Consider the following 13395-nt stretch of genomic DNA (forward strand, 5'->3'; position numbering starts at 1 on the left):
CTGAAAAACATTCATATACAATTTCTCTGCCTCACTCACATGATAGAAACAATATAATTTCATAGTATTATTAGATAATTAGTTAGAAATGCATTCACAATCCATCTTGGTGAGTAAGGGGTTGACTTATTCATGACCTGACCAAGTCATTAGACAGTAAGGATGTTGGAATGAAATAAATGTTCCCTAACTAGAAATGTCCAAGGCCGTGATATTTTCTGAAGAACTAATGAAGTAGAGGCTTGTTTTAATGAATGCTTAATAATATATCCTTCATTTAAAAATCAAATCAATATTTTAAAAAGCCATTCTCAGAGATGCAATATTCTTTAGATTTGTATGTGTTAGTCTGGACAGAAAAAAATCATGCAGATTGTTCTTCGTGGACTTTTAAAAAAGGTACCTATAGCAAGTGTCCAAATCACTCTATTGGAATCTATATATAGCTGCATAAAATGTTGCAGCCATATCTATTTGCAATGACAGTGTATCTTTAAGGTTGTGCATTCTTAAATTTACCATTGGCTTTATCTGGCCACCAATGATTACAAAAAAGTAAACGAAGAAAACACGCACAAAACCCCTCAGCATTTCAACACTAAATGAAAAGCATTAGCAATTTAAACTCTACATACATTTTTCTCATATATTTTTGTCACTCATATACTGGATTAAATACAAAGTTGTGAATTGATTAAGAAAAACATAAAAATGAAATTACAAATGGGGAGATTTGAAACACTATCACCCATAGTCTGTTTTTGAAGTTGGTACTTTTTCTGATATAAATCAAACTATAAAACATACTTGTCTTGTATACTACTAACAAAGGTAATCTAATGTATAATATCCCTTAAGTATTTATTACAATAGGTGAATATTACAATGTGTAATATTACAATGTGTCTATGTGACAACGTTCAAAAACATTAAATGATTTAAGTTACCAGTCAGATCACGGTTGTTAAGTTCTGCCTTCTCCAAAGGTAAAGACATGAGGGGCTTCTCCAATTCTAAGAAAGTAATTATACCTTTCAAGGCCTGCAGAAGGAATTCAAGGTAGATAGATTGTGTGAATTTGGCAGAGTGGAAATGAAAGTCTTGGAGATGAGTATTTAGCTCAATGATCAGCAGCTCCAGGAAGTAGAGAATAAAATGATACTCATAAAGCAACGCATCCTACCTAGGTCAACTAGCGTTTGTCTAATTTCTTCCCTTTTACTAATGCTTTCCCCAGCCACTATTCTGTACTTCTCATCAGAGTTTCTTTCCTCCATTGATCCTGACTTACGATGGCTTGACTTACATTTTTTTGACTTTATATTCCTGCCAAAGAGATAACACATTCAGTAGAAACCATACTTGGAATTTTGAATTTTGCTTTTTTCCTGGGCTAACTCCATGCAGTGGATATTCTCTGGTCATGCTTAGAGCAGCAGCAGCCACGTGATCATGACGGTAAACAACCGATACACTGACAACCATTTCTGTGCCTTCATAGTCATTCTGTTTTTCACTGTCAATACTGTATTCAATATGTTACAATGAGATATTCAACACTTTATTATAATATAAGCTTTGTGTGACATGATTTTGCCCACCTGTAGGCTAATGTAAGTGTTCTGAGCACATTTAAAATAGGCTAGGCTAAGCAATAATGATCACTAGGTTGGATGAACTAAATGCATTTTCACCTTATGATATTTTCAATTTATAATGAGCTTGTTGAGATATAACTCTATTGTAAGTCCAGGAAGATCTGTAATGGAAAACAGCTACAACTACACAGTATCTCACCTACCTCAACAAATCCACAGACTGTCTATCTGTCTATCTATCTATTGATCTTCTATCTATCTATTATCTATCTATCTATCATCATTGGTAGTGTTAGGGAAATGGAGTTAAATTTCACTTTTCTCCTTTAACCTTCCAGCCTCTTTTGGTATAGAAAGAGTAATAAAGTCAAACATATCCATTCACACACACAAAGTTCCTAATACATGAACTAAAAAAAACCAAAAAAAAAAAAAGACCAAAAAAAAAAAAACACAAAAAAAGTCTACATGTCAGAAGGAAATATTGAGAAAATATCACAGAAACTAGGCCCAGAGCTTTGCACTCACCACAATCAGGTACTTTGGCAATTGTAAATGGAGAAATGGAGCAAGCATCTGAAAGCAAGCATGTATAGTCCTCAGGGTGATGAAAAGAGTGGTAGAAAGAACTCCCTTTTCCAATTCCTTTCTTTCCCAGCCTCCCCTTCCCCCCGCCTCAGTTTCCTCTTAACTACATTTCACCACCAATGGCTCCACCTTGCCTCAGCCCAAGGAATCTGTGCATGTGCAGAAGGTAAAGGAAGAATCCTGGGCAGCATCCTTGATGATGGGGGGAGCAGGCAATTTCAAGTGCAGCAGCAGAAAACGTTTGAGTCCAAAAGCATCTAACTGTGGTGATACTTCCTAGATGGCTATTCCAAAGTAAGATCTTTGAGTGACTCAGAAATTGAAATTGTCAGAGTATATAATCTTAGGTAGTTCTTTGTTTTGTGATTTTTTTAAATTTTTATTTATGTTTGAGAGAGAGAGAGAGAGAGAGTGAGCATGAGTGGGGGAGGGGAAGAGAGAGAGGAAGACTAATATAATATAATATAATATAATATAATATAATAATACCAAGGCAGGCTCCAGGCTCTGAGCTGTCAGTATAGGTGCCCCTGTTTAGCATAGTTTTAAAAATCAATCATCCAAATGAATAGTCATTGTAATCCAAATTTAACTAAATTTAGGAGGTTAGGGGAATAAAATAACAGAAAAGGACCTAGGGAAAAAATACACAAATGAATTATCCTTGCATAATATATAATGGAACTTTCACTTGTACATGAAACCTTTTATATTATTTCCCTATGTATTGTGTCAGGCTTCAAGAGTACTTGAAGCAATAAAATTAAATGAAGAATAAAATTTCCAAATTTTCAAAATTCTAGTTTTATACATACACACACACACACACACACACACACACACACACACACAATCAGGGCACAAGTAAAACAGTAAAATCTTTTTTTAAAAATGCATGGTTCTGAAATATTATTTTTTACATTTTTTAACTTACTAAGGACTTTCAGACCATCATGTAAATCTTGTAATAAGAATGAACTCCACATAAGCAAAATATCAAGGAAAAGGAAAACTAAAATAGTACATAGCAAGTAGGGCACCAAAATGCAAAACAGGAAAAAAGAAGACACCAAAATGCAAAGCAGGAAAAAAGAAAGGAGACCTGTATTTTATACACTGAATCATTGTTCACAATAGCATAGTTTGTATAGAGTAAAACAAATAATGATAATGATCTGGAATTATATAATAAGGAATATTTTTAGACACCTCAGTAATTTAAACATTAGGGTTTTTTAGATAAGTAGAGGAGAAAATGTGAAATATGCAAATAAATGACTATTCAAAAAAGAATGTCAAAAATAATGCTGGGGTGACAATGCTAGAAATATATTGTATCAAACAAGGCAAGACTTGATACAGAAAGTCTTAGAAAGGGAGACTAATTCACAGTAAGAGCTCAATATTTCAATGGCTTTGCTCTTTTGTCTTATCTTGATTATATGACACTTAGTTTTACTTTACTTGTAAAAAAAGCATAAGAACAGAGAGATTAAAAAGTCCTGTAAGGAAGATGTGGCTTTATTTACTCAAAATCTTCCTAAATTTTTTTCTGGTCCAAAACTGTCATTTGAAACATTGGTCTATTTGACAATGAAAGTTGAAGATAAGTGGTTATTCCTAACAGCTTATTACCATCCCCTAAATCAGATAACAAACATATATGCAGTTAACAAGGCATAGCTGGCCACTGAACGTTTGCAAGCCCCACTCTGTTTTGAGGACTTGACCAATGAAGTGTATAGCTCACAGGTCTTGGCATTATTTTCTGCTGGTGATTTGATGGGATAAAAGAATTGCTTAAAGATTATGGAATCTTCCTTCAAATCTTCACCATGCTCTTGTATGTGTAGCTTATAATGAAAACAATTACAATGGCTTAGAAAATATAAAATAAAAGAGAAACAAGCAAAAATTGATGAAACCAGCAAGCCTTCCTGTAAAACTTGCATAACATGCGCACACACACACACACACACACACACACAAACACACACACACATCATAACCTAAAAAATGTCCTGAAAGGAAACATTACTTGCTTCTTTAGTTCTCTTATTTTTGTATACAAAAAAGATAAGTTTAATGATCCAGTTCAAAATTGCTGACCATGCAAATTCTTCTTTAGCAGTTACCTATTGGAGTGTTTTAACATAGGTTAAAGATACTAAAGATCTTGAAATACTAAAATTATAAGGAGTACTTAATTATTTTATCCTACTTGATATATTATTTTATAGGAAAGACATCTAATGCCCTGAGTTTGAGTTTTCTTTTTTTTTTTAATATTTATTTTTGAGAGAGAGAGAGCGAAAGAGCACATGGGTGCACATGAGCAGGGGAGGGGCAGAGAGAGAGGGAGATGGAGAATCCTAAGCAGACTCCACTCTGTCAGCACAGAGCCAAAAGCAGGGCTCAAACTCATTAACCATGAGATATAACTGTGAGATAAGAACCTGAGTAGAAATCAAGAGTTGGACACTTAACCTCTTGAGCCACCTCAACACCCTTGAGTTTTCTTTTTAAAAATCCCAATTGGAAGACTAAAAGCACTTCTGTGATTAAGATCATACTTAGAAAAGATAAGCACAAAATCTGTTTTATTCAGGAAAGAATCACAGAATTATGTTACTATTGAGGAGTTCTGTTTTTACTGAAGAAGCTATTTAAATTAGAATTAAAAGGGAATGGGTACGTGTGCATTTGAACATTTCTCTCATGAAATTGCATTATATGTGTGGAGAAAGAATATATTTCATTGTACCAGTAAATAAATAATAACTGAATAATATAATACCAAAATATATTTCAACTGTTTATAATTTATTCAGTAAATGTACATAATTGTTATATTAGCCAATTAATTAAAAAACTATATTTTCTTTGACAATTTTTTAAAATGTTTATTTATTTTGAGAGAGAGAGAGAGAGAGAATCCAAAACAGGCTCAGTTCTGTCAGCACAGAGCCTGATATGGGTCTCAATCCCACAAACAGTGAGATCATGACCTGAGTAAAAACCAAGAGCTGGGTGCTTAATTTACTGAGCCACCTAGGTGCCCAGATGTGACAAACAGGGTTTAAAACAAAAGTTTTTAAAAAGGTATTGACATATAATGGAATTAATTAGATTTGGTGATTAAAATGTCCTTGTCTTGGTACCCTCCCCAATTAAAGAAATTTTTTTTAATCTAAGATAGAAAATATAAACCACAAAGAGGCAGGTGAGTTATTCCCTTAAGTGGCTATATTTTCTATGTGATTGTCAGTCTTAGCTGAGTGGGCTAATCTGCATAGTATCTGTCTTTGGTGCTGAGCTTGGTTTCCTGTCCCACTAACCTCTATCATTGCTGTCAGGGAACCTGGGTTCTGTAGGTAGAGGTATGTATAACAGCCTTGAAAATCCTTTTGATCTCTGAGTTACCTTCATCATAATGTGACTCTCATGAGGCAAAATGTCAGGAACAAATTAACACTCCAGAAAAAATAAGTTGAAAGGAAAATGATTGTAACTTGCTTGGTGAACCACAGGTTAAAAGGCAAGCCAAAACAGAGAACAAAACTGAAAGAGAGATGTTATTTATCTACTTCATAGTTTTCTTAGCTTAAATCCAAGCAGTTTGAGTGGATTCTTAAATTTATGAACAACTAGAACAATGTAAATTCAAAAATTTGTCAAAACTCATAGTGATCACAGTGTATAGTGTTTTCACTGAATTGAATATTGTTAATAAGTAAAAAGATCAGTAATCACTTTAAAATATTTTTGACTTCCCTATGTAGAGAGATGCCATATCCTTATATTACTTGAATTGGCTAGTAACTCTATCTGGCTCATTGCATTACAAAAAAAAATTATCAGACAAAATGCATAAAAGGAATAGGGTAATCTTGATAAGAGGTAAATTGTTAAAAGATCCATGAATTACATTCAGTTAAAACAATATAAACCATAACAATGTATCATGAAATGTAGTCTAACAATAATGTACAAGCATGAATCTGGTTCATGTGAATAATTCATTATATAGAAACTTTTACACCAAAATTCTATACACATTGGGGAAATAAAAAATTAAAAGGGAAAACTTTGACACCCCCCCCCCCCGCCCCTGCAAAGCCCTAAGTCCTAGTTAATACAACGGAGTGATTCAAGTTGCAAAACATTGAAACTATACAAATACAAAAAGATATATATTATATACATATGAATATACATATGAATATACCTACATATTGAGAGTTCATGACTGAATAAATATTTGGTTTAGACACTTTTATTGATTTTTTGGAGATTTTCTTCACAGTATCTGAAGACCCAGTGCCACACCAGTTCCAGATGATAAGACTTACATAGGGTTTCAATGATAGAATGTTTCTAAAGGGCAAAAACAGCAGCAGTAATAGCAACATGATTCGTTAGAAGAAAATGACATCAAATGGAATTTTGCCTAAGACTTCTAACATTTCAAATATGAATCTAATAGCAAAGTTGAAACAGCTATGATGTAGTGGGATTAAGAGTTACTTTAAAGTTATTAAAAAAAAAAATTAAAAAAAAAAATGGGGCGCCTGGGTGGCGCAGTCGGTTAAGCGTCCGACTTCAGCCAGGTCACGATCTCGCGGTCTGTGAGTTCGAGCCCTGCGTCAGGCTCTGGGCTGATGGCTCGGAGCCTGGAGCCTGTTTCCAATTCTGTGTGTCTCCCTCTCTCTCTGCCTCTTCCCCGTTCATGCTCTGTCTCTCTCTGTCCCAAAAATAAATAAAAAACATTGAAAAAAAAATTAAAAAATAAAAAATAAAAAATAAAGTTATTTACTCAAAATTTGTATGTAATTACTGCATTTATATATTTAGTTCCTACCTGATTGATACTAAATTTGGAATTTCTTAAAACGAAATTAGGCTTAATTATTTTGAAAAATGTCTTAGTTTGATCATAACCACAGTATTATCTTCCTTTCTTTCATTGTGGCCCCATCCCATTGTTGCATGGGAAGTTTCCTGTTTTGTAGAAAGATTTTCAAATGAAGAGGATATCCATAGATCTATAGCAGTAAATATAATAAGTTGGAAACAAAACTAAACCAAACATTGCTCTTTCCATTGGAACATTTACAAATTTGTCATAGCTGTGGTACAGATTCCATATAAATAATTGCCTAATATCTTTTGCTGTTTGCTCATTTGAAATAGCATATTTAAAGGAATTATCTTTAGCATGTATATCGATATTGGCATTATTTGAAATAAATGAATAGATAGTATGTGAAAATACACACTACCAACTGAACCACCATGCAAACACCCAGAGATCAGATATAGGTTAAAATTTGCCACATACATTATTTTTTCTAATTATTGTTATTTTTAAAATTTTTTTTAAAGTTTATTTATTTTGAGAGAGACAGACAGCATGAGTGGGGGAGGTGCAGAGAGAGAGGGAGAGAATGAATCCAAGCAGGCTCCAAGCTATTCCCACAGAGCCTGGTGCTGGGCTCAAACTCATGAACTGTGAGATCATGACCTGAACTGAGATCAAGAGTCAGATGCTTAACCAACTAAACCACCCAGGCACCCCTCTAATTATTTTTAAATAAAAATTACTTATTTTTTTAGACTGTTTCCTTTCTCTGGCACTGCAAGTAATGTCACCTTTAGTATTATTCGTAACACATATAATACACTAACTTTTAATGTAATTTTATTTAAAATATTTTTGCAAATAGAAATTTCACCATAAAAATTGAGTAAAATATTTACACATTGTTTAACCTTAATACAAAAATTCAGTTTCTGTCAATACGTAGGTGGTGGTATTTTTCAAGTTACTCTATAAAAATATGCATAATATGAGATGATTTAATTTTTTACCAATGTGATGATCTTAAATTTTGTCAGTTAGTTGTCTAGATGTTATATCATTTTTTCCCAATTCAAAAACAAATATGTAATTTAAACTATTAAGGCAGTATTTAAATCATGCATATGAATACCCACATTCCCATTTTAAAAGACAAGTAAACAGAAATCTGCACATCAATATTGTCTAAAAAATCACAGTCCAAATATTTAAAAGAGATTCAAATTATTAAAAAATGATTGCTTTTTGCCTCTTTACAAGTATTTACTATGTTTAAGCATATGATAAAACAACTTTGATATATAACATATAAATAAGCTTTACATTTCTAATTTATGAAACTCATTTCAAAAATAAATGATCTTAATTTTAGTTATTTGAATACACAAATATCTACATCAAACTTACTTATTTGAATAAGTCTACTTATTATTAAATACCACTACCTATTAAAAACAAATTGGGATTTTATTTTTACATAATAAATAGCAATTCAAGTGAAGCAATTTTTGATGAACATTAGTAACGGAAAACTGATTTGGTATTATGAAATGAGAGAAAGTAATAGGAGGAGAAGAACTTTCCCAAATACAATAACTTTCATTTTGATAATATTCAGTATTTTGAAAAGGTGCTTCTTTTATTTTTATTCCTCATTATTGCACGAGTCTGGTACTCTTAAAGTGAAATTCATTTTTCATATCTGTCATCAGATTTCTATTGAAATGTTTGAATACTGATGTATCTTCTAAGAAGGAGTAATTTACTGTAGTTGATGGTTATGAAAGTATATATTTTACAAACAAAAGCAAATATCAACACATATTAATGTTTTAGTATTATATATTTTTATATCTAATTGGTTCTTATTTGGAAAGAAAATGATAAGAATTTGTGAAAGAAAAAATTTAATAGCTAAGTATTTAAAATCCAAAAAGTTATGCAGTTGTGTTCTAGTAGTCTTTAATGGACAAAAACAGTGACCAAAAACAATTTTAAAACATGTGAATATTAAATATAATTTTGAAGAATTAAACCATGTGGCTACAGAGTCAAACAATTTCACATTCTTAATGCGTAAATGCTCCAAGACACTCGAAGTAATCACAAGAAGTAAATAGTTCATCCTCCAAGTGCTCGTCACAGTTAAAATGAAGTAAGTTTGAATGTTGAGAAAGAATTTACGTATTGGCATCAAAACAGCTTAAAGACTTCTAAAATTGTGCTGTTTGGAGTTGGTTAGTGAAATTCTAAAGCCACTTCATTTAAGCCCCTTGTTCTCTGTCTCTAAATTTAACAAAATATGTAAAGTACATATAAATAATTATTGTATCTCAAATATGAAGACAGCTAAAATTTTAACAATAAATAAAATTTCCTAAATTATAATTATATATCTAAAAGCTCAGAAAAATATGTCAATATATATTCAAAAAATACTGTATCCTACTGTCACGATGCCTTATGACTAAATGCAGTGATATTTTAAAATATTAAAACTTTTTAACTAAAATATACACGCAGTCAGCCCCAGAGAAAAACGTGTCCCTGTGCAGGCAACTGCTGGAAGGAAAGTATTATTCCTTCTGGATTGCATTTTCCCTGGAGGTAACATTCTCATTAAAAGGATGAACTGATTTTCTCACACCCAGGGGAAAACACATAGTGCCCAGAAAAGCTTTCTAAATAGATAAATACCTCACCAGCTTAAAACACCAAAATCCCTGCAAATTTTACCAGTACCTCTATTAAGGCACGCTCTGAACAGTAATATAAGTGCAGTACAGCAATCATTTCTTTTCTTAATTATTGAAACACGTAGCCAATGATTCCAAAAAAACCCCAAAATTAATAATTGCAATTTAAAATTGGGTTAAGTTTTATGTCTAAGTGCTCAAGATTTATTTCCATTTCTCCTTAACTATCAGATCTTTACCAGAGAAGGGGACTAAAAGTGAAGCCATCTGGAAAATATTTATAGTGCTTATTATTGTAAATATATTTAAAATTCACTAGCATTCCCCAACGGTTTTCTAATATAAATTTGCATGCCAAGGTACTAAAGAGTCACTTAATGTTCTTATTGATGTTTTAGTCACCTGTGAAGTTTATGCCAAGGTAAATGGTGTTCTGATAAACAATTTAGGAAGTTTATAGTGTTCACTGAATTCACATTAGTTTGTAGACATCTGTAAATACCTATTTGTTAACTCAATAAGGGAGTGCCTAATAAGTGCAACCTTTAGTTCTATGGCCTCGTGATAGATACAGTTATTATGACAAGTATCCATTTTTCTAGACGAATTTTGCAAGCAAATAACAGAAATTGTGATCAAAATAACTCTGGACTAATCCTCTGTTACACTGAATAGAAACATAGTATTTGTATAAAACAATATAAATGTTCTACAATGATATTAATAAGATTTTTTATTAGGTATAAATGTCAGCTTGCTACATTTCCAGTATCTTTCGAGACATTATTTTAATGTACTTGAGCTTCTGTTCTCTTCTTAATGGAGAAAGTAATGATTTAATTATTATGTTTATAGTAGATTTGTCATTACTACCATTTTAAATTCTAAACATTAGAGCTCTCTGTTTATAATATTCTATAAAGACTCTTTGAGCATTTCAGGAAGAATTCAGATTGTCAGTGAGACTAGTAAATAGCAGTTGTAATAGTACTTTAAAATATTGAGAATGGAAACAATTTCATTATTGGATTAACAGCCAAATTCATACCACAGTAGATAAAATAAACTTAGTACTATCTATATTATTAATCATTATGTAGAAGAGCCGTAACTTTAGAATATTAAAATGATGAATGCTATGTCACAATTTATTCCATCTTTTGTAATTAACGCTACAAAAATATAAGTCAAAGATCATTAAATATTATACATGGTACATATTATTGGTGCATCTTTCTATATTTATTATGGAATATTATCTAACAAAAAATAAGTATGCCCAAGATTGTTTGAATTAAAACCAAAATAATGGAAATTACCTCACACATAATTTCAAAACGTTTTAGTTAAATGCAAACAATATAAGCCAATGTAAGAAAAATTGCCACCCAATTTAGAAACAGAACTCAATTTTTTGAGAAATGAGTATTAATCATATATTTTTGAAATACACCGAAAACTCAGTGTTACTATTTCAAAGAGTAAGAATATGTCATGAAGTCAATAAAATTATACCAAGTTCTTTCCTTTTCAAAGAAGTTGTACCTTTAAATGTACTGTAAAATATCTACCAATGATGACTTAATATTATAAAAAGAATCCCACAGTTAATGGAGAAATGAAAAAATACATTTCAAACTAATATAATATTAGAAAGAGAAGAAAGGATGTTTTTATCTGAAAGATATATCTTTCATAGATACAGTATAAATAGCAACGATAATTAGTATGTTAGTTTTAGAAAGAATCATAGTTGACATACACCCAGTAGAGACAACAGAAAGCTAATTTTTTAAGGTGTTCACAAATCACACACATTGTATTAATTTTTACAAATTGTAAATAAGGCTGAGATACAAAGAAAGTTGCCAAAGGACAAACCATCTGTAATGGAAAAAGGAACATATTTCAGAATTTTAGAATCATCTTTCTGCCTTGTTGCCATTGGCTACCATTTGTGGTATAACATAATGAATAACGTGAAACTAGTATTTTGTTATTTCAGGCACAGCTTATTAAATTTTCTGCAAAGAAAAAAATTAAGATTACATGATTGTCAAACCAAATCAAGAGTAAAAATAAAAGTCCAACTGACAGTATATTAATATATCAAAGCTAATTCACATTGTGTTAGAAAATTAACAGAGAAGATGAAATTCAAAATTTCTTTACAAAGTATGTCAGTGTTTAGTCTTAAAAAAATCTTAAAAGAGAAACACATTTAGAAAGTTTGGGAATCTCATTATGTTATCTTTTACTTCCTCTAAATATACATCAACTTGCTTCCTCTAGATATACATCCAATTACAAACAAGTTATCATTGGCACAGTTAGCAATACTAAAGAATATCTGTCCTCATTATTTTCTTCTAACATAGCGAAAAAAAATAGTCTTGGCAATTCTGCCTCCCTCTTTTAAAAATTTTTGCTCCTAAATCTATTGGATCAGCTTTTCCAAGTTATATCTTCCATCCTTGAAGTGATTCTCATAATATATGATGTTTGACATATTTTCATTGAATTGACCTTTTGCACTGTTTTCAAGCACATCAGCAGTTAGACATGTGGGGGAAAGCTTCTGTTGTGAGCTGTGATTATAATTTTCCCTCTGTAATAACACACTCTTAGGTTACTATTGCAGCTCCCCTTAGGATGTCCAGGGTCCTTCAGAGTCAGGGCCGTTTGCAAAGTTGGCTCTGGAGACTCCAAGTGGCTGTAAATCTTGTATTTACATTTTTAATAGAACATTCATATGTAGTAAACTGGTTTCTTCTGGTTGTAAAACTATTCACTGTTTTTTTTCCTACACTTAATTTTAATTTCTTTATAGCATCAACCTACATAGAATTTGCAGCTTCATATATATAAAGCATTGATAAACTCTTGAGCTCCTAGAGAACACTGCCTGAAAATCCATGATTGTGATACATAAATTATAATACTGCAGGAGCAAATTTTATTTAAACATTCTTAAAAGCTAAAATGCCCTCACGGTCCAGCAGATCTATTATATGAAGCTGCTACATTAAGACAATATGAAGAGTCCTTATCTAGCCTAACGGCATTAGAATTCAAATTTATTTTTTATCTTATTATAAGATATCTTATTATATGTTATCTTTTAGTATATGTGCTGCCGAAGCGAGCACTATATGTTATCTTTTATAGAAGACAGATTTTTCAGAATCTAGACTGTGCCTTACCACTTGGCAAGCATTGCTTTAGTATTTACAAGCACACAACAGTGGCATTTGTAAACTATACGTGCTACCCAGTTAATCAGTGTGTGTAATTTTAAGTACATTAGCATTCCAAGAAACACTTCACCTCATCTTTACATGTTGTGTATTAAAGATGGTTATTAATGAGTGACGAGTCCACAGTGACAATTTAATATCCACATCCTCACACTCCCACATTAAGTCATGCTTACATAGTGCTTGGATTGTTACACCAGGAAAAAAATCTGAGTAATCATGTCTTTAATGTTTTGAGGGGATGTCATTAATCTGAGGATACCTTTAAACTTCATGAAAGCAAACTGAAGAAATATACCAAGTTTTTCTTTTCAAAAATTGTGGGAGATAAATGGTTTGAGTTGCAAGAATTAAACATAATAATACAGACCATTTTCAATGTGGTTAAAATTGAG

Source organism: Neofelis nebulosa, chromosome 1 (genome assembly GCF_028018385.1).
Source record: "Neofelis nebulosa isolate mNeoNeb1 chromosome 1, mNeoNeb1.pri, whole genome shotgun sequence".
Lineage (NCBI taxonomy): Eukaryota > Metazoa > Chordata > Mammalia > Carnivora > Felidae > Neofelis > Neofelis nebulosa.